Raw genomic sequence first — 24,723 nt, forward strand, 5'->3', positions numbered from 1 at the left:
GCTGCATGTGGGCCCTCCCTTGCCTTGAGTTAATGTCTTCATCTGCTATCAACACGGAGCTACAATGTGTTTAGGGGGTCAGTCGGAGACCCTAAATCAGCATTATTAAAATCATAATTGAAGCTATTCTGTCAAGGAACTTTCCCTGTTCAAGATTTATGCAGAATATGATAACAGATGTGCCCAGTCATTCTGCAGCCTAGGTCCTCCTCAAGTTCTGTGTGGACTGGTACCCTGCCTGGATGACAAAAACCTGGTGTACAGCTCTTTGTTCTTAACACACGGCCTCTTTATGAGTGCAACGAGAAGGGCAGATTAAATTATAATGGTTTTCATAGTAAAATTTCTTAAAAACTCTGGAAAGTGGGGGAGAATGACTATGTTTATCCTGCAAAGCCATGATACGTACCAAAGAGTTTCAGGGGGGTTAATAGACATGGTGCCTGTCTAAGGCAGGAAATTGAACTAAATCCCTGGAGTTCCACTGTCAATTCATCAGGATAAATAAGAGGCTGCAATCCAGCATGTTCCAGATGAGAAGCAGGCCCTACGCTGCTTCCGCCATATTTCATTAGCAACCTTTCTGATCACAGAGTAATACCTACAGAAGAACATGTATGTCACATAATGCAACGAAGACCAAAACATGTGGTCAGAAAGAAAAAGAAAAAAAATCCCTCAATCACTGCTTTCTGACTTCTGTAATTATGTGAAAGGAACAAAAACTAGAATAAAATACAGTCTATAATGAGTTAATGTAGTAACAGAATGCTTGGCACTTGTTTATTTGTTTTTCAGTGTCAATGGACTGAACCATTCTAGCTAGAGATTTTTGTTGTTGTCTCTTTCATTTCATAATCATTTTTATGTATCTTATAAAATGTAAGTACTTATGTTAAACATTTAGGGGGAGGCAGAAATTAAGGACAGATCATGATCTTTGATTCCTTTCAGTATAGAAGGGATTTGCCATATACAATACAGAGATACACATGCATCTGACTCTAATTCGACAAAGCTTCCGGGTCCCTGCAGAAAACTTCAAATATATATTTTATTTTGCTATCAATAGGTAAACCTTTGGCATCCTGCTCATTCTCATTAAGCCCCAGTTTTTGGTGTGTTCAAAATAGAAAATAGTAACAATTATATTATTATTTATAGACTGACTTGAGAAGTAAATTAGCTGTTATGTGTAAAGTCACATTTTAAGCTGTAAAATGTTGTTCAGTTGTATAATACAAGTGCAAAGCCACACTGGTTATTTCAGAAGGAGACATTTCCCAGTGGAAATGGGGACCAGTTGTCTGCACATACATGAGACGACCAAAAGAATCAGGGAAGAATACGTAGAACTGTATGTCAGGGCCGTTTTACTGAAAGCCTTGAACACAAATTTCTGATGGTTTTTGAATGGTGTTAAAAGGAAATAAGCTAGTGATCATTGGTAAAACAGACTTTATTAAATTAACTGTCAAATGGCTATGAACTGACTTATGAACAAATGGACAGAAATGCAAACGAAAAGTTAAGTGGAACAGACATTGTAAGGAAGACAGCTCCAGAGTGCAGTGTCTTGAGATGTAGATGATCAAAAGAGGGAAAATGGGAAAATGAGCTTTTCGCTTAAATTAGGGTACCTAACAAAAATAGAAAACTAGGAAGAATAGTTGTAGGTGAGGTTATCATTTCCAACCTCAAATTTTCCAAAGAGTGTATTTTTTGTCCTTTGTGTGGCTTTATTTTTTCTGTTGATAAGAATCCCAGTAACTTCCTTACATACAACTTCTAAGATACACACACACACACACACACACAGAAAAGGCAATTAAATTTTAACAACTGGGACGATTTTGTTGAAAAAGATTGTTAACAATATAATAAAATACTTCAGTTTTTCTCATCCTCTGTGTGGTCCTCGGTATTGAAAATATTTGATGCATTCTAAGAGACCACCCAGAATTTCAATTCTTTCCTGACTATTTCCATAATAATGTTTGCTTTTTCTTCATTTTTTGAATCTGGATTCCTTATGTATCTCAACATTGTCATAAATTAGGATTCACTGAATAATATGGCAGAGGAGTAGACAATAAAGCCAATTCCACAAGAGCCAAACTTTAATGTACTGCATAAATGAATGTACAGCAATCTATGTAGCATCCTCTACAAATAGTTGCAGAGGATTTATTGTATATCTTGAAAAAAGCTTCCAAGCAGTTTTGAGAAGTTATAACAATCAATGGTAAAATCAGCTTAGCCACAAATGATAATGACCTCATCGGTCACTTCAGAGGTCAGTTAATTAAAGGTGACGCACCTCCTTATTTCCCCAAAGACAAAATAAAACTATTCAGCAACTACCTATCATGAGAGGCAAAATCTCCAAGAGCTTTTTTTCTAGACTGACTCATTTACTATCCCAAACCTAGTGAGTTGTTTAGCAATAAAAATATCACTAAGGTACAAGATTTGCTTAATAGAACACTTCCAATCCAATTGTGTGTTTTTATCCATGCTTTAAGACTCCAGTATAAAGAATCTGAATCTGTCTCAATTTATCACATAAATCAGCAAATGAAACTTTTGCGGTAGCTAAAGATTACCTTTGTGTCTTTAGTTATAAATTCCTCTTTCTTTGATACGGAAAATTGTTTCTATGACTCATGGAATAGAGTTTAGTAATACATACTTGTCAGGATTACTGTAAGTCTAGATAGAACCAACCAGTAATTTTCTTCTATTTTCAATTCTTTTACCAAATATCTGATTTTTGAAGCTGAAGCTGGTAGTTTTAGAGAAAGACCAATCTTTAAAGCTAAATTTCAGAGTCTCAGGTTATTTATGTTTTTTCCACTGATTTCCATGTGATGACAAGTACATGATTTCAATTTTAATAAAGTGATTTGAGAGCCTTGAAAATTTGTCTCTTCTGTATTTAAGTGTTATTCCAAGTTCTTTTCAGCAGAGTTAAGCATTTCCTAAGTACCAAGCGTTGCTCTTGAGCATCCTGATTAACATATGCAAATTCCAATAGAGAAAACTTCATATTTTTATCAACTGAAATGCTTTTTTTTTTTTTTTTTAATTAAGAGAGAGTTAAATCATCCCAGACTCTGAACTTAACCAATATGAATTTAGTCTTAGGGAAAATGTACAAACATAAATAATTTTAAGAAGATTTCACTTTTTTCAAAGGAAGATCAAGCCTGTTCTGTTAGTGTTAAAGCTACTGGGCAAGGGTGGGCACGTTCTGCCACATCTCACCAATCAGAAAGCTCTGAGGCTGGGTTTATCACACCAGTGCTAAAACTGACAGGAGCACAAATCAGAAGAAAAATTAGAGATTAAAGGAATTTCTCAACTGTTGTATGTTAGAATTCCCACTGCTTTCAGGAGAATAAAAATAAATAAATAAACAAAACAGAAAGAATAAAACAAACAAACAAAAGCCAATTTTGCATTCTAAAGCTTATCTTTTGCATTCTAAAGCTTATCTCACAGAAAAACAGCTCTACATTCTCCAATTTTTTTTTTTTTCAGTAGGTGTGCAGATAAGTTATGAAGGAGCCTGTGGACTACAACCTGAATTCACTGTGAGGGAATCAGAATTTCTAGTCTAGGTTCCATTCACTCTCATCCATCTCTGCAGGCTGCTATTCCCACAACTGCCAAGGGAAGGCAGAGGCAGGAAGAGTGGAGGTGGAGGGAGGTGAGTGAGGGGAGGGGACACCAACTATCTCTCCCCTTCCTGTCCTTCTCAGGTAGGTCTTCTGGCAGTGGCTGCATCTCCTCCAAAGTTCCATCTCCCAGTGGACAGGCCAGGGTGTGGCCTCAACTTCCAGTGCTGGTGAGATCTTCTTCCTCACTCTGTCCACCAGGAGAAGGTGGTGGTAACTTCCAGCTGTTCCCTCATCATCCTCTGTTGACTTGCAGGCCCTTTTATCGCCTGATTTAGCAATTGCCTGTATTCCATTTCTGACTTAGATACTCCAGTAATTTCTGTTTCCTGGCTAGACTCTCATACACCCTTTACAGATGTCTAATTTTTGATCATATCATTTGTCTAGCTCCTAATAGGCTATTTCTGTCACAGACTGAATGTATAGTATGTTTCTAATGGTAGCTAATCACCACTGAAGTTTTCCTTTATTACATCAATTGACACGAAAATCTTGGTGCTTGGTATTTTACTTTAAAATTCCTGTAATTTTATACCTTATTTACTTTAGATACTGGAGTTTTATAAAATATGGTTCGACTACATTTTTGGAAAAGTTTAGCCTAAACAGACAATTAGAATTTACTGAGCCCTTCACTCTTCACCTTTCAGAATGGTGCCTTGGAGGGGATCTCTTAAAGAGTCCTGTATTCAGTACTCAGAATCCAGGGGATTCTAATGTGGATTACGAGATTGACTAAATCTTTTTTTCTAGAAATAATTGGTTTATCTCAAAAGAACCTCTAGTGCAAGGTGGTTGGAATAACTCAGATAACATAGACTTACAGATGACTTAACCTTACAGAATACTTGCATGATTGTTTCTATGCCTGTTTCCCAATAAAAGTCAGTGTGTAAGGAAGAGTTTGGTCAGATTCTTCTGCATTAAAATTGTTGGAAAAAGCTAGCAGAAATCAACTATCGGTAGCTACTGTTGTCTACAAAGAAGACATAAAAATAGGAAGCGAAAAAGAAGGAAGATAGGAAGCAAGGAAGGAAGGAAGGAAAAAGAGAAGAAATTTTTTTTTAAATCAAAGACAAAATAATCCAACTAATATCTATTTATTGACAAATGAGCCTAGATAAGTTCACAACACAAAATATTTTAACTACAGTACTGAATTCTGAGATTCTGCCTGGCTTTGGTTACCACTCATTTCAATATAAGAATCATATTCAATTCATATGTACTTCCTCATCTCAACTTACATCAGCAGTAGGGAATCATCTAGAACACTCTTTCAAAACATACCAACACTTGAATGAAATGATACTATTCTGAGATTAATGAAGTGCAGTAGGGCGATACACTAAGACACTACTGCTTGGTATGTTGGTGAGTGCATATCTGTGTTTATATTTATCATAATAGTGTAAAGCATAATCATCTAACATTTACCAGGACTGATAAAATTTTCTGCCAAATAGTTTAAAGAAATTGGAGGAGCCCATTTCAGATATAAATAAAATCAGTATGATAAAGACAAAAATACTGAAATCCAAGATTCATTTCCCCAATGCAAACATGCCTGTATGTGTTCAACATTAGTAAGTTTTATCAACATGAGAGTTTTGCTACTGATACTCTTGAAAGAAGGAAGTCAGAAAGTTTGAAAGTGAAATTTCTAGGAGTAAAGTATCAAAACATTCCATCCTTTAAAAAAGCAGGTTGTTACCTATTTTAGCACTCTATTCATTAAACCTTCTATTTCATCATGATTCAGTATGAAATATAACATATTTTTAGCAAATATCTGTAAGCCCTGTAATGGCAGAACTGTTCTCATTCAGTAGCAGGATGCCAATGGTTTAGTGTACCACCTGACACAGAGCAGGTTACTCAATAAATGTTTGTTGAGTTAAACTTTCCTACATAGCTAATGGTTGCATCAGAATTATTCTGCTACTTTTTATATCACTGTAAGTAAACTGTATTTGTATATTGTGATGCTTTCAGTGGGGCTGAGCAGTATGCTCTGGACAGTTCATCACTATTTATAATGTTGACACTGGGTACAATGCATTCTAAGTTCTGAACATCTTACAAGTGGACTTTGAATTCAATCTGCTGAGAGTAACATCTTCTATCTAACAGGCATTTTCCAAGCAGAGTCAAGTCAGTTAAGAATTGTTATGTGAAAACCAGAAAAGCCATGAATGCACCATTTTGGCTGTTACTAGAGTAAAAAGAAGAAAATACTTTATCCACAATTTAGGCCCTCATGAGTATCAAAGATTAAGATCCAATAAATATGAGCTTATAGCTGAAGATCACTAACCCACAAGGATGTTAATTACCATAAGTGAGAGCAGAAAAACTGAGGCTCAGTTTTAAATATTGCAATGATCAGATACAAACTGTAACATAATTATGCATGTAATATTTTAATATAATAAAGATGTAACTACATAAATGACCAAACAAGTGTGCAGAAGAACAACACATTTTCATAAATGTGAATGATGAATGTGAAGAAAAAAACTCTCAATGAATGGGTTAACATTAGATTCAGCTGAAGAGAGAATTCATGGATAGAAAAACAGATCTGAAGAATTTATACGGAATGTCATGGAGGGATTCAGAGTAGAAAAATATGAGAAAGACTTAAGGAGTTAGCAAGAATAGAATGAGCTCTAAAATCTACAGCAAAGACATAACTGCTTTTTCAGGTTGAAATTGGAGATCAGACCCAAGAGAAACACACAGGCTTTAATCTAGAACTGCATACACTTAACTTTACAGGAGGGTATGAAGCAAGAGTACAGCAAGCATAAAACATCTTCACTGAATCAGAAGGCACCTGAGCTATCCAAGCACCCAAGGAGTCTGGGGGCCACAGAACAGCTAAAGCTTCTACTTCCCATTCATATTATATATCATTCTAGTCACACAGGCGCTGACTTCTATGCCAATGCTCTCGCAATCCATGTGCAAGATCATAACATTCACCATTAGATTAAGTCTTTTGTTTGCAAAGGAGCAATGCTGTGGGACAAGGAGGCCACTCTCAAGCAGGTCTGAATCAGCCAGACCTGATGTTAACCCTTTGTGCACAAATAGTTAATTGAAATTTCAAAAGGGGGAAATAAAAAGAATGGGAGAGAAGTAAGTTTGGAAGATCAAATGGCAGAAGACTTTCCAAAACTAAATGAAAGACTAACCTAGAATTGACAGGAAGTGTCACTGTTATGGACAAGATAACTGAAAAGGAAGCCACACTTAGATACATCATGAAACCCTGAAACCTCGTAGAATAAATAAATATTTGAGGACTGGGAGTTCAAAATATCTAGATGCTGATAGGCATATGTAGAACAGATAAACAAGATTATACTGTATAGCACAGGGAAATATATACAAGATCTTGTGGTAGCTCACAGCAAAAAAGAATGACAATGAATATATGTATGTTCATGTATAACTGAAAAATTGTGCTCTACACTGGAAATTGACACAACATTGTAAACTGACTATAACTCAGTAAAAAAAAATATTTTAAATACAGCTATAAGGGGAGAAAATTCTCTTTAAAAATGTCAGAACAATCAAATGACTATAGATGAGTGAATCTATCTCTGGGCTATTCTTCTGTTTCATTAATCTACCTCTTGACCTTGGTTTACAACAAGTCTTGGACACAGGTCTGTAAATTGTCAAACTCTGTTCTTCTTTGTAAAGATGGCTTTTTATATTCTGTAATAATTTTGGAATCAGCTTGTCACTTTCTACCCAAAAAACTGAGATTGCTGAACTGTTTGTAACTAATGTTTTTAACTGATTATTCTGCTTTCCATGTAGGGACTGGATAAGAAGGGAGTAGGAAGCCCAGTTTGGAGATTATCATGGTGGTTCAAGGGAGGCTGATGGAGGCCTGGTGTACAGGGTAGCAATGGGAAGGACAGGAATGAATAGGTTCAAGCTAGGCTTTATAGGGAATTCAAAGAGATGCGGACAAATTTGGGCAGTTTTAGAGCACAGTGTATGGGGATTTATGAATGTGATTCAAATGTGATGTCATGGGTGGAGATGTAAATTTTGGAGTCATTTGATATACAAATGCAATCTGCATGAATCGGATGTAATGATATAAAACCAGCATGGGACTACATTGTGAAATTATTGGGAAAAAGTGTTACATGCTATTTTGGGGAATAATAGGAGGGTAAATGAATTAATCTGCAAAGTAACCTAAGAGTTGGGTTTAAAGGCACAATGATCTGTAATTATAATGCTCTCTCCTTCAATCATCTAATTCGGTGAACCTATTTAATCAGTCTGGGTATATAATAAGCCAAGATGTCACATATGCCTCGTGAATACATTTCACAAGGGGTGGAAATCAGTGTTAAATGAATTTGAAACCTGAAGTGGTAATGGGTGGGGTGGGTGGCTAATCCCTAAATTAAAAGAATCATGTTAACGATGTAAAATTGGCCTCAGCTGAGGTAAAACCTCCAGGGCTTGAATTACAGAATTGTGTGTGTGTGTGTGTGTGTTTGTGTGTGTGTGTGTGTGGCTTGAATTACAGAATTGTGTGTGTGTGTGTGGCTTGAATTACTGAATTGTGTGTGTGTGTGTGTGTGTGTGTGTGTACAGTAACAGTTGGAAGCTGTTCTCTGCCTCATCCAAATAACAGCATGCTGAAATGTTAGCTCTAATAATTTCCCTAGATGTAAGCTTTTATAGCAAAAGACTGAAAATGCAAAGTCATTACACAAAATAAACTCTGAAAACTTCAAGAAGAGAAAGATACTGAACCCTATGACCTTTTCTAAAAAGCTGAGTTTATGTGAGTGTCACTTGACAAAGGAAAGGGAGATTATTAGATATAAAGTATTCATTCATTAGACATAAATTACATGAGCATGTCCTATATACTACACACATTCCTACTAAAGGAGCTCATTTGTAAACAACCCAATTAATAAGCCTTGCTCCAATGCCTTCCTTTTCCCTTGGATCCAAACAATTGAAAGCCTATTATAAACATCTTCTTTATGGTCGTTTTACCTGTGCATCACATAAATGTCACCCATCAAAGGAACAATCTAGAAGGGAGGGCATTCTTAATAAATAATACTCCAGGTCAGGTATTTTTCTAGTTCATTGGGCTAAAGTTCTGAGAGAAGGAAAGAAGTTTAATAGGGCTATGTTCTCTTAGACATTCATAAAGGCTAGGAATAAATCCACAATAATTATACTTTGGGGAGCTGTAAAGAAACACTTTGGTGCATATAAGGTCTATAGTTACAGAAGTGCCACTGAAATACCATTTCCTGTTTGGAGAATTATTCAGTCACAGAATCTTTCCACCTACAAGTCCCCAATAAATTATGAGTGCCATGCTTTGTCTTTGAGTAATATCCCTGAGAATAGTTTAACAATCTGTGGAGGATATTCACCCAGTTGAGCTGATAAAAAGAAAAAGAAATAGTTCTGAAGTCGGATGACTCATCAAGGTTGTATTTATAGACAGTCTATCATTTTAACCCAGACTGTTAAAAATAATGTTTATTTTCTTTCTATAGTGTACACAAACCTGTGTAGCATGCTGTGACACTTTTCAAGAGACATAATAAAATTGGAGCCTTTCTTCAGAGAGTCTACAACTTATTTGGGAAATCTGATATACATAAAACTGAGAATTCAAAATAACACAGGCATTACCCTAACTTTTGAGCACGTGGCTGACTAATGGAGGTCTACTCCATAACCAAACTCTCCTAATTCCTTTATAAAAGAACCATAATTTTATTCTGTACATTAATGTGCCCCGTTGCAGTCTCTACCTTCTCAGACTGTCTAGAAACTGAGAGTACCCATTTGGCTGACTTCTAGTCATTGGGATATAAACAAAAGCATGCCATATGGTTATCCAAGAAAGTCATTGTTTCAGTGATGAAAATGAATAGATCCAGTTGGCAGCAGCTTTTGGCCATGTGCTGTTTGTCTTCTCTCTGCTGGAAATGTGGATACAATACCTGAGAATGGAACAACTATCCCATGACAAGGAGAAGAAAAGCCACAAGCCAAGAGGACAGGAAGGAAGAACTGAAGAAATCTGCCACCCCAATGGCATGACAAGCCACCATGACAGCTATGGGGAGCCTACCTTTGGACTTATTATGTGAGGAAATATAATTGTCTATTTGATTAAACTTCAGGTGGTTGAATCCAATCCTCACTGATAAACATATTATTCAAGTCAATAAATGAGTCATGGCATTAATCCTAGTAAGTTCTTCAGATTCTCTGAGCATCATCTCATTTATTTCTCACAACAACCCCACTGGATTGATTAAGGAACAAATCCACTTTTTCCACGAGAGGAATTCGAGACTCACGGAGCTTGTGTCTGTTTTGGGATCACACTTCACGGTAGGAACAGTATTTGGCGCCTAGTCACTCCACTATTCTACTGAACTTTATTAATTCAATATCAAAAATATTAGAGGTTTCCTTAATATCTATCAACTATTAATGCTATTTCTGGTTTGTTTGGGTTTTTTTTTTTATTTTTACTTGTATGGGTCTTACAATTCCATAAAATATTTAAGCTACAGTGCCTTACTTAAAGTTCACAATTCTGTAACTGAAGTAAGATAATTATTGTTATTTATTCTCTACAGCTGTGCAAGTTGGGTTTAAAGGTGACAAGCCTGCTGAAGAAAGGGAAGAAGAGAAAACATGCTTTTTTCATCCAACTTTAACATGCTAAGACATCTAACCTTACATTATTTAAAATCAATGCTTTTACAACATGGATGGGCCTAGAGATTATTATGTTAAGTGAAGTAAGTCAAACAGAAAGAGATAAATATCCTATGATATCCCTTATATGTGGAATCTTAAAAAATGATACAAATTCTATTTGCAAACCAAAACGAGCCTCATGGACAAAGAAAACAAACTATGGTTACCAAAGGGGAAAGGGCAGGGGAGGGATAAATTAAGAGTTTGGAACTAACAGATACACATTATTATATATAAAATAAACAACAAGGGCCTACTGTATAGTATGGGGAACTATACTCAATGTCTTGTAATAACATATAATGGAAAAGAATCTGAAAAGAAAATACATGTGTATGTATATGTATAACTGAATCGCTTTGCTGTACACCTGAAACTAACATTGTAAATCAACTACACTTTAATAAAAATAAAATTAAAAAATAATAAAAAAATTAATGCTTTTATAGGTCTACCTCCACAATTAACTCTTTATTTTCTCTCCTTTATTTCTCTCTCCCTCTCTCTCCTAACCTGAAAATAATTTGTTAAGGAAACTAGGTCAGTGTTCTGAGGATCCAAGGTCATGCTGGTTCCATCAGTGATTCTGTTGGAATTCTGAACAGGAGATTAAAATAGCTGTAATAAGTAAGCTTGGACCTCACGCCAACCATATATCCCTAAAAGGATGAAATGTGGGGGAGCTCATCTGTGTATAGGCAACTACTAAATGCTGTGACACACTTAGAAGCTTAGGTAGGAAGTTGAGTGATGAGGACAGCAACGGTGCCTGCAAAACCGACAAATGAAGGTCCTGGGTAACGCCTGAGCAGGCTGTCTCAGTTATGTCTAGAACCTTTCAAGGTGGATCTGACGCCTGCTGGTGGTCTGTCTCACTTTCTCCGTTTTGCCAAGTGGGCTTGGTGGATTTAGAGAATGAAATATTTATGGACCAAGTAAGACCTGCCAGTCTGATTGCCACGGTACACCCTACGGAGGCACGCTGCTGAATAAACAGGAAAGCTTTTATCCTGCCAACCTGCTGGGTGCTTTTCTCCAAGGCTGAATCAACACACAGCAATGGTTATATGGTATTTTTGAAAGTGTAGCGGATAGGAGCTATATTTACCAGATTTATTGGGCAAGGGTGGTGGCTTTAGGGTCTTCCAATTTTATGCATATATAATGCTGCATTACTCTAACTCAAGAATTACTGGGTGAGGAGTGCATAGCTCCGTAGTAGAGTGTGTGCTTAGCACGCACAAGGTCCTGGGTTCAATCCCCAGTACCTCCATTAAAATAAATAATACATACATACATACATAAACAAACCTAATTACTTTCCCCTCCAGAAAAAGAATCTTAGAATAACCTATAATGGAAAAGAATCTAAAAAAGAATACATATAGATATATATAACCAAGTCACTTAACTGTACACCTGAAACCAACACAACATTGTTAATCAACAATTTTCAGAAAAAGAAAAAAAAAGCTGATATACCCATTTTATTTAAAATCTAGAATTAAATGTTATATAGAGTATCTAAATTTTGTGACTTACTACAAACACACTGGGAAAGCAGAATTTCATGCAGTCTTAGAATAATTAAAAAGCAAGCACAAATTTAGATTAAGACACACGGTTCGTATAAAGTGAATTGCACGTTGGCCATGGCTTTCAGGTTTATTTTTTTACTTTTTAAAGAAAGCACATATCTTTTCTGTTGTTTCTCAGTGGGCACCAAAAGCATCTGGAGTCAGTTACATTTATTTATGTTCTATTCTAACCAAAATGGCTTAGCTGAAATGTATTTCAAAATTTACTTAAGGAAAAGTAAAACTGACTTTAGACTCGCATGCCAGGTTTTAGCCCAGAGCAAAGTGTCGTGGCTGATTCCTAAATGAAATGGAAACACTGACGGACTCTATCCTGGCAGGGTTATAAGGATAACAGGTAAATACAATAGTTTGAGCTAATAATAGGTAACATTTTCCAGGTTTTGCTATTGAAGGTCCCTCACCACAAACAGACTTTATAAAGTTTCTCCAAGAGAAGTTTGTTTATAAGATAAAAAGTCAAAATTCAGCCAATTTTCCACTGCAATAAAATATGATTCTTTTTTTGGTTGTTTTCATATTGTTAGTTTCCTTTTGCAAGTTTCACATTATTAGAATATGTACTTTTGGATATTAGGCCTCTATTTAAAAGAAACTCTACAGGCATCAATAAAATGAGAGCATTTAATGAGATATTATTAAATTTCCTTTTAATGGGAGTTAAGTGTTTAAGAGATCTTGTAAAAATTAGTATTTTTATGAAATATCCCTTATCTCTCTGGTCTCCCGTATTATTTCAACTTATAATTCTTCAGTGTTGAATTGAAATTCTGAACATGCTGACATTGTCATTCGTATTTATTTTGAAATGGCCTCGTATTATTGTTGGTTTGGTTGGTTTGGTTTGGTTTTATTATTAACATTTCTCAAGGAGAAACATCTAGAGCCAGGCAGGGGGTTGAGTGCATGGATGTGAGAAAGGAGAGCAGTGTTTAGATCCCGGCTCTGACACTCCTGAGCTTTCCAGTTGTGGGAGCTGTTTGAATTTTTGAAATGGGGGCTAAAATAGCCAAATCAAAGGGTAAGTCTGGAAATGAAAAGAGATAAGGGGCTTAGCAGAACTCCTGGCTCATGGCAAATGCTCTAGAAAGCTTAGCTATAATCATTTACTGTGTAATTCTTTTGGGGGGACGGGTAGGAACAGCATATTCCTCTTCAAGCACCCTTTAGCCAACCACTATGAACCGAAGTGTTGATCGCCGGGTTTACAGAGTTACTGATGTCACTGTGAATCTCCATACATGCCAGGGTCTGTTTCTGGACCCTCTTTTCTGTTTAATTGGTCAACCTGCTTTGTGTCGGTGCCAATAAACACTATATTATCATGATTTTATACGATACTTTGAAAGTTAATTATCTTAAGTCCTCTCAGTTTGTTTTAAAGAAAGTATTGACTATTAGGGTCTCATTTCTTCCTCCACATGTATGTTATAATCCACTTGTGTCAAGTTCTGTGAAGAATCCTCTTGCAATATGTATTGAAAATTCACAGACTCTAAAAGTCAATTTTGGTAGAATTGCTATCTTTTGCATTTTGATCCTTTCTTTCCATAAGCATGGTATTGTTTTCTATTTATTTAGATTTATTTAGATATATTTAGCATATATACATAAATATGTATTCATAAATACATATAGATACAATATATATTCTTATAACTTTCAATAATATTGTTTATTTTTTCATATAAATCTTTACATGAAAGGTTATTCAATTCACATATTTATTTTGCTAAGGGTAATTTCTGAAATTAGGTTTCTTGATTGTTGCTGATATACAGAAATTTAATAAACTCTCCATTATTAATTCTAAATAAACTTGTGTGCAGATCTTTACTGTTTTTTGTGTAGGCAGCTATAAATTTTGCAATATTTAGAATGTTGAATGGAAATTTTGAATAAGAACGCATAGCGAGCATACTTTTCTTATTCTTGATTTTAAGAGAAAATCTGTGATTTCACCACCATGTATGATTTTTGAGTTTTGGTAGATATCTTTAATCTGGTTAAGAAGGTTTTCCATTTTTGTTCTGTTTCTTTTTTTTAAAAACAATTGTAGAACTTTATGACTGATTTATTTGCAAATACTGAGACTCATATGGATTTGTTCTTTAATCAATTAATTTGGTGAATTATATTTATAAATTTTTTTTCTGAAGTTAATTTACATTCATTTTTGGGATTAATTCATTCAACATATACTTACTGACAACTTACTATGTACAGGGTCCTGGTTTAGCTATGGGGGCCTAGAAGTGAACAAAACAGGCATGCCTTAGCAGAGCTCACACTGACTACAAATAAATAATTTAAATTGAATAAATCATACGTTACATAGTCATAAGTACAATGGAGAAAAACCACAAAACTAACTTGCCTTCAGTACACTGTACTTTATTATTTTTCTGGATTTTTTGGCCAATATTTTGTTTAGGATATCCATGATCTCATGAATGTGTCTGACCTACTATTCTTCCTTTCTCATAGGATTTTTGATTTGAAAAATAAGATTTTGTAAACCTCATAAAATGAGGTGGGAAGCATTCCCTCATTTGAATTCATTTCTGTATTGTATTAGTTGTCTAAATGGCAAACTAACAATTTGTATATGTTTTCTCCAATCAAGTAATGAGCAATCTTCCCCCAAATACATTCATTTGTAGCACGTGCAGAATAATTACCTATTCCATATGCCTTACTTCCGGGGTTGTAATAATTGAATAATATTTAGCCTTCTTAACTCAGTTTATGTACTGAGTTATGTACTGAAATTATGTACTGAAAAGTGGCATTTTTTCTCTCATTTTCATTACACAGAAAGGCAGTTATTAATGTTTGAAAAATCATACTTCAATTCAGTCTATTGAAAATGTGTATTTGTAATTCATGTTACAGTGGGTTTGTGATAAAACTGTTAATCTTCATACCTACTCTAATTCTTTAATCAACTATTTTCCATCTCTAAAACATTTGTAATTTAACAAAATTTAGCAAAAGTAATTTGAGGCAGAACAAAGTAACGAGGATCTGATCACTTCCCACCATATGCAAGAAAGAGGGATTAAATATTTTTCAAAACTTTCTACATATACCGCCTTCTAGACAATAAAATGATGGTGAGTCAAGTGGATGATTTTCAACAAAAGGGACCAACAATTTATATTCAAATTTCAAATTTCATGTTATTTTATCTGAATCAGAAACAGCGTATTTATTTTAGTGGAATCTTTGGGATAGTTTCTCTTCCTGTTTTTCCTGAAATTCATCCGTTATGACTGATATGTGTGTAAGAAAGTATGGATATCTCCTGTTCTGCTAGTGATGTGTCCTCCACTATATAACAGTCAAATTTGTAGCCCTGAAGTCATTTCTTATTTTCTGACATTCTGTCTATTCTCTCAAAAATTTTATTCACTTATCTAGATAACTGTATTTCATCCTCATCTCTAATGGTTTTCTATTTTTCCCTGATAATTCTTTAAAACTGTATTTCTTTAACCAGTGAAGGAATGATATAACAGCACAGTAACATAACATAGGATTTGTAAAAATTTTAAATATGATCTATCTCACTGAAAAATTGTTATAAGGATTAAATCTATACTCATGAAATTTATTTTTCATCAAATGAATGCTTTCTGTAATACAATTAGTGGATGATTGTCTATCAATTTCTAATTTATTACTACACTCTACTTTATGACTTGTTAATTGTAAATGAAAATTAGTTACTACTTATCAATTCATATTACAACAAAAGTAACTGTAGATTTAAATTAAGTGCTTGACAATATCATTCTAGATCATTAAATAAACAGTAGACAATGACTGCAATGTGAAATGTCCTATATAAACTTATTTTAGTTATTCATCAAGAAATTTTAGTTACTCATCAAGAAGCACATCAGTCAGAAAATGGTTTTAAATTTTAAATTATTTTTATTCTAAATTTCTTTTAAAATACAGTATATTTTCTTTTTTTTTTTTAACCATTTTTTTATTGAATAATAGTCATTTTACAATGTTGTGTCAAATTCCAGTGCAGAGCACAATTTTTCAGTTATACATGAACATACATATGTTCATTGTCACATTTTTTTCGCTGTGAACTAACACAAGATCTTGTATATAGTTCCCTGTGCTATACAGTATAATCTTGTTTATCTATTCTACATTTTAAAATCCAGTCTGTCCCTTCCTACCCCCTGCCCACTTGGTAACCACAAGTTTGTATTCTATGTCTATGAGTCTGTTTCTGTTCTGTATTTATGTTTTTTGTTTTTTTTTTAGATTCCACACATGACTGATCTCACACGGCATTCTTCTTTCTCTCTCTGGCTCACTTCACCCAGAATGACATTCTCCAGGAATATCCATGTTGCTGCAAATGGCGTTATGTTGTCAGTTTTTGTGGCTGAATAGTATTCCATTGTACAAACACACCACATCTTCTTTATCCAGTCATTTGTTGATGGACATTTAGGCTGTTTCCATGTCTTGGCTATTGTAAACATCACTGCTATGTACACTGGGGTGCAGGTATCATTTTGAAGTAGGGTTTCTTCTGGATATATGCCCAGGAGCGGGATTCCTGGGTCACATGGTAAGTCTATTCCTAGTCTCCCGAGGAATCTCCACACTGTCCTCCACAGTGGCTTTCCTTGCTTCCCTCTCCCACTCTTAATGATTTAGATGTCTTCTTTTACAATTTTGTGTTTATTCTATTTGGAATTCATGGTAGTTATCACCTTTCCAGTTATGAGTTTCTCATTTTTGTAGCATCTTGCTTCTTTTCTATTTAGAGCAGACCTATCAATATTTCTTTTAGCATGGGTTTAGTGTTGCTAAACTCTTAGTTTTTGCTTGTCTGTGTAGTTCTTTATCTCTCCTTCTATTCTAAAGGATAGCCTTGCTGGATAGAGTATCCTAGGCTGCATCTTTTTTTCATTCAGGACTTTGAATATATCTTGCCATTCCCTTCTGTCCTGTAGTGTTTGTGTAGAGAAATCAGCTGAGAGCCTTATGGGGGGTTCCCTTGTAACTCACTTTTTGTTTTTCTCTTGCTGCCTTTAGGATCATTTCTTTATCCTTGACTCTGGCCATCTTGATTATGATATGTCTTGGTGTGGGTCTGTTTGGGTTCTTCCTGTTTGGGACCCTCTGAGCCTTCTGTACTTGAATATCTGATTCCTTCTTTAGGTTTGGGAAGTTTACAGTCATGATTTCTTCCCCTTCTGGAACCCCTATTATGCGTAGATTGGCACACTTTATATTATCCCATAGGTCTCTTATATTGTTTTTATTGTTTTTTATTTGTTTTTCTCTCAGCTGTTCTGATTGGGTGCTTTCTGTTGTCCTGTCTTCTAGGTCACTTATTCATTCCTCTGCCTGCTTTGTTATGCCTTTAGGTCAGCTCTCATCTCAGCAAATGAGTTTACTAATTCTACTTGGTTCTTCTTTATAGCTTCTATTTCATTTTTGACATATTTTATATCTCGAAACACTATTTTAGTCCCTTCAGTACTTTGATCACTCCTTTTTTGATATCTTGATCTAGTAGGCCATCAATGTCTATTTCTTTGATTGTGCTTTCAGGGGATTTCTCTTGATCTTTTAATTGGGAGTGGTTCCTCTGCTTCTTCATATTGCTCATATCTCTCAAGCACTGTGGCCGGTGGCAGGCGGGTCACTCCCCCTCCCAATGCCACAGTCAGATGCTGCGATCGGGCGAGGCAGGTGGGCAGATTGCGCCCCCTCCAAGCACCGTGGTCAGGTGCTGCATTCCTGCCAGGAAGGTGGGTGGCCGCCCGCCCTCTCCCTGCACCGGTCACTCCACTGCTCTGTGCAGCTGCCCGCTCTGCCTCGGGTTGGCGCTCCGTAGGCAGGCTTGGGGAAGACCGCAGAACAGCCCCGCCCCTGCTCTGTGCCAAATCTCAGCTCCTTGTTCGTCTTGGTGGCACAAGTTCTCTGAGGTGCCAGGGCAGAAATATCCTATCTGCCTCGGGCTGTAAACAAGTCTCAGTCCTGCCTAGGAGGTTGCAGAGCCTCCAGGTGTGGATTCAGGTCTTGGCCCCGCCCTGGCGCTGCATACAGGAGGAGATGGTGGCGTGGCTGCACCCCGCCTCTCTTCTCATGAGAAGCGCCAGTAATGGCGCCACGGGTGACAAAGGCTACAGCACCCCTCCCCCCAGGGCACACCAGACTGTTGCTTTGCTTTTTTCACAATTTATGGGGGACCGAGGTTGTTCTGCTCTGTATCCCCTCCCAGCCACGGCGCACAGCACCCTGCAGTCCCCCGGGGCTGCCTCAGTGCAGCCACCCCCGTCCTCTGCCCGGCTCAGGCAGCCTGTCCCAGCCCCCAGCTGACGGCTTGCATCTCAGGCTGGGTGTCGTGGGGACCCTTTGTGCCCGTTTAACTTAGTTCTGTTGGTCAAGGGGTGCTCGGGACAGATCTGAGCCTCAAAGGCTCCCCCTCTGTCCTGCTGGCCTCTCCGTTGGAGGGGTGTGACCCAGTGAACGAGCCCTAGTCCTCCTTTGCTGCTCCCTCCCCGCGGGACTAGTCCCACACTGTTTTGTTTTCTCTTCTTTCTTTTTTCCTTTTCTCCTATCAGATTTTTGGCGTCTTTGTCTTTCGAAGAGAGAGATGTTCTGTCAGAGTTCAGCAGGTGCTCTGGTTGTCTGAGTGGGTCCGTAGATGTGAGTTTTGGTGTATTTGTGGGAGAGGGTGAGCTTTAAGTGTCCTTCTACTCTGCCATCTTGCTTCTGTCTCCAGTATATTTTCAATGGAATTATACTACCCAACTCATGCCTCCTTTGTAAATGGAAGCAAAACAAATTACTCTCCCAACAGAACAAGACATTTTATTTTCTCTGTTGAAAAGAGCCCTAATGTACTAATTTATAAGAATATATACTTCATCTTCCAGAAATATTTTATACTACATATAGAAATTATCCATCTTTGTATTCAGCAAAATCCTAAAGTAACAGAAATAAATTCCAGGGTAAGGAGGAGGTCTAACATCTGACTAGTGCATCGTACAACGTGATAACCATATGCAGCCTGCCATGAACAGGCTACCATCGTGGCTCACAGAACATCTCTACTGACAAATCCACCTACACTATTTCAGGAAAGTAGCCAATGGCTTTTTCAATTTTTCCAAATATATCTCCAGAGTTGTTTTGCATTGTTATTTTTTGTACAGGTTAGCCACTTTCTTCCTCTCACACATAAAAGCCCATATAGTCTGCTTTAATTTAAGAAAGAGATAGTCTTGTTTGGTTTCCATTTCAGAATCGTGGCACTTTGAAAACAAATGATGCCAAGAGTCTCAAAAACTCAGGGGTAGGTGGCATCATATGGCTTACCAATTCAATGCCGTAACTTTTATATAAAGTTTCATTTACTGAGCAGATGGTGGCTAATGTTGTCGATGTGTTTCTACATGCAATAGAGCACACTGGTACACAGAGAACAAGCATTGAAGTACCTTCCCTGCCAAAGTTAAGGCTAAATTTTGTTCTTGGACAAAGAAAATCATTTGAGAATGGAGCCCTGGGCAATTCTGCTGGTAAGAGCCTGAAGTTATCATGAAAAGGAAATCAGATTGTCAGTGGGGGTGAGGATGGGGAATAAAATGCTGATGCAGGGCTGGAGGGTATATATGATAGATTTTTCCTCCTTCATTTTCCATTTTTACTAACATGTCCTTCATAATCAAGAGCATGTCATTCAGCTTTAGAATAGGCATAGAAGGTGTGAAATGTATTTATATTGATTACAGGAGCAAAATCCAATATGAACAAATAGCAACAACAAAAAAAAGATGGCAAAGATAAACCGGCCATATGCTACAGAAGAGAAAACTGATGTGCTATGCCCATTTCAAACAAAATAGACTTTAAGATAAATGCATTATTGGAGATAAAAAATTTCAAGTCAGCAAGATGTTATAATAAACACATATATAAATTAACATAGTAAATTCACAAATAAAACTTTAGAATATAGAAATTGGTAATTCCATTATTGAGGTGAGACCCTTAAATAGATTTTTATTGATAATTCAGAGGACAAAAGACTGCATTTTTGTAAGATTTTAGGAGATTTGAATAGCAAAATTAGAAGCTCAGTTTAATGGGCATATGGACAGCCATGCTCCCAAGAAAGAAAACATCCATATTTTTCAGAGCATACAAGAAACATTTATGAAAGATGATATTATCTTAGGTCAAAATCCTCAATACAGTTAAATGAATCACGTAGAGTATGTTTGCTGTATATATTGCCATTGAATTAGGAATTAATGACAAATAAAAAAGAATAAAATAATGTGATTTGCAGCAACATGGATGGACCTGGAGATTGTCATTCTAAGTGAAGTAAGCCAGAAAGAGAAAGAGAAATACCATATATATCACTTACATGTGGAATCTTAAAAAAAAAAAAAAGAAAAAGAAAAAAAAGGACACTAATGGACTCAACTAAAAACAGAAACAGACTTGCAGACATAGTGAACAATCTTATGGTTACTGGGGGAAATGGGGTGGGAAGAGATTAATTTTGAAGTTTTAGATTTGCAAATGTTAACCACTATATATACAAATAGATAAAAAAAGTCTTCTGTATAGCACAGGGAACTATATTCGATATCTTGTAATAACCTTTAATGAAAAAGAATATGAAAACAAATGAATGGATACACATGCATGACTGGGACATTACGCTGTACACCAGAAACTGACACATTGTAACTGACTATACTTCAATAAAAAATGAATTAATCACAAACATATATGAAAAAGCCTTATGTTAGAAAATACATAAACATTGTTATGAATAGTTCATATGTCATATATAGACGAAATCACAAATGAAAAATTGAAAACATTCAGGACTGGGATATTATAAAATCACTTTCTATGAAAGTATATGACACAATTCCAGTGGCACTTTAAGAAAAATTTATGACATTTATATGCTTATAGTAGAAAAGAAGCGAATTAGTCAGCTAAAGCTGCCATAGCAAAGAACCACAGGCCGAGTGGCTTCAACAAAAGAAATTCACTTTCTCACCTTGAGCGAGATGAGATGTCAGCGGACTTGGTTTCTCCTGAAGCCTCTTTCCTTGGCTTCCAGATGGCCACCTTCTTGTTGTGTTGGCAGATGGTCCTTCCTCCCTGAATGTGGCTTTTGTGCATATACAAAATCCTCTTCTTGTAAGGATGCCCTTCAGACTGGATTAGAATGCACCCTGATGGCCTCACTTAACTCAGTCACCATTTTAAAGGGCCCATCTTCAAATACAGTCACGTTTTGAGGGACCATGGGTCAGGGCTTCAACATATGAATCTGGAGGGGATACAATTCAACCTAAAACAAGAAGAAAATCTGTTACTTAATGAGCAATGTTTCATACATAAATAATTGCAAAACAATCAATAATGCTACCAAAACAAGCAGAATTAAAGACACTAAAGCAAAGAAAAATCAATGGAATATAAAACCCGACAATAGGGAGGCAGGTATAGCTCAGTGGTAGAGCACGTGCTTAGCATGCATGAGGTCCTGGGTTCAATCCCTAGTACCTCTGTCAAAAATAATAAAAATAAATAAAAAAGTGAACTTAATTATCTCCTTCCACCAAAAATAAATAATTTTTTAAAAAATTAAAAAAAAATAAAACCAGAGACACATGAGTGAAAATCAAAATACAAAAGACAAATCTCTGAAAAGACTAATAACTAAAAATACATAAACAAACATCGGGCATGATTGCTCAAAAAATACGGATGGCATAAATAAATAATAAACTCAGCCCCCCATATTTGCAGGTTCTGCATTCTTGAATTCAACCAAACTTAGATCAAAAATATTTTTTAAAATTACAGGAAGTTCCAAAAAAAAATTAACTGTCCTTCTTTCTTGCTCTAATTATTTGACCTTCTTGACATATTTTCTTGCTGAAGATTTCACCACTTGGCTCATAATCAACTTTCTCCATCTTTGCTCCTATTACCATTCTTGGGGACTTCAATATATTGGATGCCCTGAATGATCTGTACAGCACTCAGGGCTTCAATTTCCTTAACCTCTTCATGTCTAGTGGTCTATTACTTCACCTTGACTTGACCATTATCAGGGTCATATGATCAACTTCTGAAATTTCAAGTATAATACTGAAATTTCTCACCCCACCTCCACTTCTCCAGGTGACCTACCTTTCTCTTTTGCAACACTCCTTTCACCTTATTGAGAAGCCCTTTTCATTGATCTGCTGTAGTCTGTCTATCCACCATCCTCTTGAGGTCATTAATTCCTTCTTTACTCATCTTAGATTACATGGTACCTCAGTACAAAATTTCCTTGAAAATATTTTCAAATCTCCTGACCCTTTCTCCTTCTGTTGTTCTTTCCTGAAAACATTACATCTATTTAAACACCTACCTGTCTGGGTCTGTATTCAAGCAACTACACATGGCTGGAGATAACGAAAAACTGAGCTTAAGAGAATTTAAACTTAGCCCCTCGAATATCAAATAGGCAATCTCATTCTATCCCCATCTAATGTTTATTTTGCATCTGCCCCAAAATTATTTTATATCTTCCACTCTCCCCTGAAATCTAGAACATCACATCCCTCTTCCCATCAATTTAAAGCAATTGGAAGGAATCTATTTACTTTATTCCTACTCCACAAGCCTACTTGCATTTCGTCTCATGCTCTCTGGCTTTTTTTTTTTTTCTATTACAAAATATAAGATTGCAACAAGCTGATCAATGTCCAAACTTTTCATTGGCACTCTGGATTCCATTCCTTCCAGTTTTCTCACAGTCTTATTACTATTATTTCCTCTCTCACCTAAATCATGATTTTCTCCACTGACACTGATTCATTCCCAGTGGCATATAAACATGCTCTAAAATTCATCATTTTAAAAATGTACAAATCTTTCTATATATCCTCCAACTCCATTAGGTCTCTGATCCCCTTCCCAGTAAAACCTTTTAAAGCATTAACTATTGTTACTACTCGTCTTTCCTTTTTCTCCTCCTCTGGATCAACCCGGCTTCTGCATCCAACACTGAACGTGCCCTAATTGAGATTCTCAGTAACCCATATGATGCCATGTCTAACAACCAATTCTTTAAACTCATCTTTTTCCTCCCAGCAGCATTTGATATAGACACCCACTTTCTATTTCTTAAACAACAGTCTCTTGCATTTAAAAGCACTGTGCATGTCTATTTTTCTCTTTATTAACTTTCCACATTGTTCCATCTCCTTTGTCCTCCACCTTTTGAAAGCTCATCATTCTAGCCTGAACTATTTTAATCATCTCAGAACTTTTTACTTCATCATTAACTCCTGTATAATCTATCCCATGCAGACCAGCCAGAGTTACCTTGTTTTTAGAACATAAATTATGCCATATCACTTCCCTCCTGAAAACTCTCAATTGCTTCCAATCACACACAGACTAAAGCTTAAACCTCCTGAATGACCTGTAAGGGCTGCATGTGAGGGGTTCCTGGCTTGGCTTTTTGACCTCCTCCGTTTTCCTCATCATTGTCTTGGTAGAGTGCAGCCACATGGGTCTTTTTCTTTTAGCCAAACACATCAAATTTGTTCCTCCCTTAGGTCCTACGGACCTTCTGGAGGTTCTCAGCCTGGAAGATTCCCCCTCTTATCTTTGTCAGTCTGACTTCTTTCCCCTTTCACCTCTGAGCTGTAGTGTCGCTGTCTCACAGAGAACTTTTCTGACCATCCAGAGTAAACCAGCCTCTTCTCTCATCTCGACTACCCTACCCCTCTGGTTTTTTTGATCTTCTAATACCATTTCGTTTCTTATTTAAAATTCCCAATAATTTCTTGATACAAATATTATCATTACTGTGTTTATATAGATGCTAAAACCATGCTTCAGATTAGTTAAATGAATTGCATAAGTCGAACATTTAAGCAGTGGTGCAGTAGTGCTGTTCATCCCCCCAAATCATTACTGTTGGAATTTGCCATTCTGACACCCCAAATTAGATCTCACCCCCCACACACACACAGACACTCACACACACATAAATTCTTTGTCTTTTACTTTATGTCAATTAGATTTAGGCCAGCCTATTTATCTAGGAAAGTATTGGGACAATGCATCTCTGTGTCTTTGAGAATAAGAGAAGTGTTCAGCCTTTGATCAAACGTGATCGGTAATTATGGTTTCTGGATACCACTCTTTCAGACTTAAGCTGGGTTACTCTGAAATGCTTGGGTTAAACCATGACCCCACCTGCTCTGATGGACCTAGAGTTAGAAGGTTGAAACACAGACCAAATTCTTCATACTGATGTTTACATTCTTTTAAACTGCCTTGAGTGTGATCACCCAGGGGACTGAGTATCCAATTAGTTGAAAAATGCATCTATATGTGTATTTATAATATTAAGAGGTGGGGGTGAGAAGATAAAGGGGTGTGAAGAATTTAAAAGGCCACAACAGTTTAGCAAACAATAAGTCTTTAACCAGGAACACATGGTTTCTCACACCATGTGTAAAACATTCAAAGGAGAAAGAAAAGAAAAAAAGAAAAAGATAGTGGGCATTGCATTACAATGCGAAAATACAATAATATGTTTTGTTTCACGATCA

General features: G+C 36.4%; 1 long non-coding RNA gene across 1 annotated transcript in view; it reads right to left on the reverse strand.

Annotated features, from left to right (window-relative positions):
- The window catches only part of LOC135321414 (uncharacterized), a 69,894-nt gene extending 48,641 nt beyond the window's left edge, over nt 1–21,253 (reverse strand). Inside the window, exon 1 of the long non-coding RNA XR_010381160.1 lies at nt 21,153–21,253. This is a non-coding gene — a long non-coding RNA (uncharacterized LOC135321414). The remainder of the gene's footprint in view (nt 1–21,152) is intronic.
- Nucleotides 21,254–24,723: the final 3,470 nt, after the last annotated feature.

Source organism: Camelus dromedarius, chromosome 5 (assembly GCF_036321535.1).
Source record: "Camelus dromedarius isolate mCamDro1 chromosome 5, mCamDro1.pat, whole genome shotgun sequence".
NCBI lineage: Eukaryota > Metazoa > Chordata > Mammalia > Artiodactyla > Camelidae > Camelus > Camelus dromedarius.